This window comes from Notamacropus eugenii, chromosome 2, assembly GCF_028372415.1.
Source record: "Notamacropus eugenii isolate mMacEug1 chromosome 2, mMacEug1.pri_v2, whole genome shotgun sequence".
Lineage (NCBI taxonomy): Eukaryota > Metazoa > Chordata > Mammalia > Diprotodontia > Macropodidae > Notamacropus > Notamacropus eugenii.
Genome location: NC_092873.1, coordinates 36774099 through 36780040, shown reverse-complemented (window position 1 = coordinate 36780040; position 5942 = coordinate 36774099). Strand labels below are relative to the sequence as shown.

Genomic DNA, 5942 nt, shown 5'->3' with positions numbered 1-5942 from the left:
TAAGTAGGAGGCAGGAGACCTGAGGTCTAGTTATATAACCTTGAAGTTTGATCAACCAGAACAAAAAATACCAATATTATAAGGGTAAAGAACTTATTTGTTATGTGGTTTCAGGTAAGCCCTTGAACCTATTTGTGTTTCAGGGGTGTATGTGTGTTCAGGGAGGCCTGGTACCTTTGGTAAGGGCTTGCCCAGCCCTTTTCAGGGCTACTTATTCACCTTTGGCATTGACTTTTACCCAACTCTCACCTGTGGCTCCAAGAAGCTTTAGCATGAGCAGTGGCCACACCCTTGTAAAAGTCTTGGCAGATGGGCTAAAACAGGTTAAGGATAATTGAGAGGACTCAAACCCATGAGTTAGGGGGATGTTTACTCTGAGCATGGGAAGACTCTCCCCCCAGGAATGGCAGATGAGAACAATCTGTTCCATGGCCATCAAGGTGGCTGAAGCAGGCACTATCAAGAGCTTAGGGCTTGGTCAGACATTGAAGATGCCAGAGTGTGCTGGGCCATTGCCAGTTGTCCTGGCTTTTGTCTTGCCACTCCATTTTGATGACTCTGAAAGAAAGAGTAAGGCTGATGACTTTGTACAATTCTCCCTCACAAATCCAATTCACTCAAGTCAAGACATCATCTGTGTTGTCACTGGTCCTCTTTGGAAACAAAGGATGAACGACAATTTGTGTTTCAATAATGATCTGTCCTTTCTACCCCACAGAGCTATGGAGAGAGCCTATGAGAAGAGAAACAGAAGTTCCTTAAGCAATCTCTAAGACAGGCTTACACACAAAAAGAAATTGATGGCTTTATTAGACTGGTAATTATGAGGAGGAGAAGGTTAGGAAGCACTTACACGTTACTCTAAGGGCCGGGAGATGTGACCTGGCTATAGCTGAGCTGGAGCCTGCTCCTAGTCCTGACAGGGCAAGGAGATGAAGTACAGGTTAAAAGGGAGGCTCTTGTCAATATTGTTAATTCTGTGTAAAGCACCAAGATCATGAGAAATGTAGCCCTAGTTCCCTGAAATCCAGGCTAAACCGCTTTATCTCTGGTTGATCTGAGGTTAACTTGACTGCTTTTTTGCATGGAAGTGAAGGCCTCTGTTTTACTTGATGGTGCCTTAGTAAACAAGTTTCATATTTCTGGCAGGAGTAGACAGCAGATGTTGTCTATCTCTGTGGGATCATCTGAATTTGTGTGCAAAAAGGAACATCCTTATGGATCTCCCAGAACAAACTGCAGAACAACACAGAGGGGAGGCAGTGTGGTGCAGTGGAGAGAGCACAAGAACTGGTGTCAGACGACCTGGGTAGTGAGCTCCTGTTACTTGCTCTGTAGGTGTGAGCTTTAGTAAGGAATTCATCCCAAAAGCCTCCATTTTCTTCTCTGTAAAAGGAGGGGGCTGGCCTAGGTGACCTTTCTTAGGTCCTTCCTGGTTCCAAGTCTAGGCTTTATGCCCTGATCATCAGAAATAAAACTGAAGAGGCTGGTGACATATCAAGAGCCATGGTGGTGGCGATGGTGGTGGCTGTTGTCCTTCCAGATGATTCCCTTTCTATACTGTATCTCCCTGGGTTTTCAGAGGGGAGACTTATTAAGGGTTAAAATACTTTCTTTTGTAAGGCCTAGGGGCAGAAGCTATTTCTGAAAGCTGGTGATTCCAATAAATGCATGGCCTGCATGGCTATACCAGTACTATCCTCCAGTCAGAGGCTAGGGGCTAGTTCTCTTTAGCCACAGGTAGGAAATTATCAGGAAATAAGAATGTCTTCCTTTTGTACAATGTTGGGAAAAGCTCACCCGTCTGGTAGCACCTAGATGGACACTAATGGGATGCCCAGAGTGAACTGGAGCTAAAAGATGCTATTTGTTCTGGTTAACCTGATTCCATGCAAGAGATTGTTCTGATGCCAATCATCCCTTTCAGGGATTACGGACCATGGAGACAAGGCGGGGCTGGCTGCCATCTGCGAGTCATGGCCCCACTAGGCAGGATGATTAGGTTCAATGGGGACTTTCTTGAGCTGTATTCTTCTAGACTTGGAATTGGAGAGAGACAAACCTGGTAGTATGAATCTGAAGCTTAGCACACAGGACACAGTGCTTTGGATTGAGAACTGTACTCTTCCCCCAGATCACTTGAGACCATTACCTCATCCATTTTCATAGCATTTTTGGGCAGACCTTTCTGCAGATGGGGACACTGAAGTGCAGACTGACGTAAAGCGAGCTTGCCAAGGGTAGAGTTAACTATGTTAATTCTGTGTGGCCAGGTCACAGATAGAAAAGAGGCAAAGGAATTTTGACCTTTGACATAATTTTTGTACTGGGCACCACACCCTATTAGTTAACCATGTCTGTGTAGTTTGGTCTGATTTAAAATATAAAGTCGTTGAAGGAAAAGGAGGGTCCACAGAATAGAAAAATGATGGACTTAGAGATGGTGGCCTTGGGTCCAAATCCTCACTCAGCCACTTAAGTGCTGCCGATTTTGGGTAATTATTTCTTCGTGTCTCACTGGCCCTCTCTGTAACATGAAGGTTAGGGTTAGGTGACCTCTAAGGTTCCTTCTTGCTCTAAACTGTTAATTCTCTATCTTTTTGGACCGGACTTGGGATTTCATGGGTGCAGGGAGCTGCTGGGAAGAAACTCCCTGCTCCCAATGGAGATCTGTATTCTCTTCATAGCTTGTGGTCTTGGAGAGTCACCTGGGACACAGAGAAGGTAAATGGTTTGTCTGTGGTCAACCTGCCAGTATGTATTAGAGGCAAGACTTGAACCCAGGTCTCCACTACTGGAGGTTAATCTCTATATTATTTTCATTGTTCTTCATTTTTTTCCAATTTGGCCTTTGTACTGGAGGAGGCTTTGTAGACATCTTACTGTCAATTGCTAAAAATGGTAGATCAAATGCTATCAATGTGGGTGCATGTCCCAGCAAAGTCATTCAGAGAAGGATGAAGGGCAGCTCAGTTTGACAGAACTCTGGAATTCAGGAGTTCATCAAGTGTGGGTCACAATTAGTGCCCTTGGCATATACTGTCTGTTAGTTAAACCCCAGAAAACACCGTCATTTGATTGAGCTCAATGGAGGCCGATTTGGCTTTTTATTCCTGACAAGATGATACTCCAAAGGCCAGATGCCTGAATCGAAACCTTTCATATCCAGAAAGTCATCTTATTCTACTTGCTGAAAGACTAACCTGAGCTCTCCTTATCTCCATCTAGTCACTCCAAAAGTCTTTTTGAAGCTTGTATCTCCAGGGAAAAATTCTGAGATCTAAAAGAAAAAAAAATGAATGAAAATTTTTTTTCTGTAATGGAATGAAACACTAGATATTTCACATTGGAAATCCTGTAATTCTGGGTGCTCTGTGACTTGCCTGATTTTGAAGTTGGAATCACCATCAGAGGTAGGTCTGATTTCCACATAAATACATTTGGACAAGGCCTTTTTTTCTCTCTAGATTATAGTTTGTGGAAAGTGAAAGTTAGTTATTACAGCTATAAAACTGGACTCTGCATTGCCAACTCCTCTGATGCTATGTGATTTCACAACAAAGAGAAGAAGCTCTGGGATGAAAGATTATTATTCCCAGAGCATTAGAACCAAGAGGGACCCCACGAAACAGAGGCCTTGAGAGGGCAAATTATTTGCCAACCAATGGAACATGAGGCATTTCTCATTAAATGTAGCAGCTTCTCCTACGTCTTTTGAGACTGAATCATAAGAGTATAAATACAAGGTGAAGGATGTATGAAAAATTATATTTTAATTTTATAACTAAAATTTTAAGGTACATTTCTGGAACCACAGAACTTGTGTGCATTTTAAAGATTTCATGAAATATTAGAACCATCGTGACTAACATTAAAAATAATAATAAATGCTTTTTCTTAGCAAAGCTCGTTCGTCTCTTAATTTTGCTGAGACCACTTACGAGCTGCAATTCTTTTCAAGTTTAGGAGTAACACAAGATGATTTGTCTAAGGCAACAGACACCCACAGCAAGAGAGAGGAAAAAAGTGTTACACCTCATCCTTGGTCTCCAGGAAGGAGAAAAAGGTTTTGGGTTTTTTTTTTTAAATGTTAAGCAGGAAATCTCAATTTCTCTTTTTAGTGTGCTATACTGCTTGCCAGATTTTAGAAACCACAAGGTAAATTAACATCTGAAAGCTATACTCATCTATTAATAAAACTGCTTTTAAATATCAGAGAGGATCTCTGAATGAAATTTTGATTTTTTTTAACCTCTTAAATCACGATAGAAGAATAAAGATCTGGGAAAAAGCTGGTGGCTTTGGGGTCACTGAGGTAGATAGAGTCACAGTACTTGAGAAGTCCTTTTATTAAAGGCATGCGGCTCCAATTTTAATAAAGAAACCCAAAAGTCAAAATGATTGACAACTGGGACAGAAGAGAAAGCACATAGGATATGCGAGGTCAGGGTATCGAAGGAATAAGTTTGGAGTTTCTCGAGTCAGGTCAACGCTGGTTTACTAACTCGTTGGAATATCAAATTCCACCCCCTTTCCCCACTTTTTTTTCCTTCTCAAAGAGCAGTAACCAGACATGACATCATTATCAGTTGAACATTGCTCATTTATAGGCAGCTTCAGGGCAAAGTATATTAAGTGGGGGGAATATATTAACTTTAATTATTTTGGGGAGCCAAGGATATAGAGTTGTCATTATAAGAGACACTGCTCTTCCCTTCAAGACAGCTTTCAGACAGGACAGAGTTCAGATATACCTACTAATTAGCTATTATGAGTGGAAAATAAATAAATGCCATCCATTTCCTGATCTCTTAAAAGTATGCTGATTCAGTATCACTGGTCACATCACATATTTAAGGAATTCAAGAGCATCCAACCTAGAATCCAGGGGGGACCCGAGTTCAAACACATGCTTAGACACTCACTAGCTATATGACCCTGGGTATGTCATTTAACTTCTCGAGTGTGCCTCAATGTCCTCATTTGTAATATCGGGATAATAATAGCACCTACCTCCCAAAGTTGTTGTGAGGATAAAACGAGATGTCTGTCAAACACTTTGCTGACCTTAAAGCGCTTTATAAATACTAGCTATTAATCCCTTAGTTGGAATACATATTGGACAAAATGGGAAAGGGCCTTAGAAAAAGTCATGCGATGTTTTTGTTTGGACGGAACTTGACCTGAAAACGTCCTAAGTATTACCAAGGTCGAGTAAACTTGGTTTGAAAGCGCTTCAGAAGAAGCCAGGAGAAGTACAGCCGAGGAGTTCCTAGACCTGGCGGCTCTGGCACGGCCGGCCCTGCGGGCACAGGACAGCAGCTCTCTCCTCCGGTCCAGGTAGCTCACTGGAAGCGAGGTAACAGGTTTGGGAAGTTCGGAGAGGAAGGCCCGCGGAAGGGAGTCCCACGGCTTTCCCAAAGCCCCCGGGGAAGTGACCTGGGAGCAGGTGGAACTCCTGGCAATCTCGTGTCTCAGGTCTGAGTCAAAGACTCGGAGGGCAGAGGTATCCCAGCCCCGCAGCGGTCTGTGAGCGGAGGGGGAAGCGAGCGCCCAGCTCGTGTGTTGGGCGGCAGCTGCAGTCCCCAACCCGGGCTTTGGATAGGTTTGGGTTCCCCGTGTTCATCTGGAAACGACCGGCCTGTGCGCGGAAACCTGTTGCTGTCTGACCCGGGAGCAGGTCTGACCTAATCCTGCGGAGAACTCATAAAAGGGAATTACAGGACTGACATCACATTTGCTTTTATAATCACATGTTGTTATGTAATAAACACGGGATTATTTTAATTGACACTCTAGGACCCGGCGCAATCCTCTTATTTCACCCTCATTTCTGTAAAGCGTGAGAAGCCCAGCTCGCCCAGCCGGCCAAGGGGATAAAGAGTATCCCCTCCTCGCTCCCCCGGCCCCTCGGGCACAAGCCCCCCACGACCCCCTCCCCA

The 5942-nt window shown here is 43.7% G+C and overlaps 1 long non-coding RNA gene across 4 annotated transcripts; it reads right to left on the bottom strand.

Annotated features, from left to right (window-relative positions):
• Positions 1-353: 353 nt before the first annotated feature.
• LOC140524937 (uncharacterized) lies at positions 354-5920 on the bottom strand. 4 transcript variants are annotated; one of them, XR_011973882.1, is made up of 5 exons: positions 5206-5920; positions 3384-3463; positions 3204-3280; positions 854-2708; positions 565-733 (listed from the first exon to the last, which is right to left on the bottom strand). It is a non-coding gene; the product is annotated as an uncharacterized lncRNA (long non-coding RNA). The 4 variants fall into 4 exon arrangements; XR_011973880.1 differs by lacking the exons at positions 565-733; positions 854-2708 and adding an exon at positions 354-558; XR_011973879.1 differs by lacking the exon at positions 565-733 and having other exon boundaries at positions 781-2708.
• Positions 5921-5942: the final 22 nt, after the last annotated feature.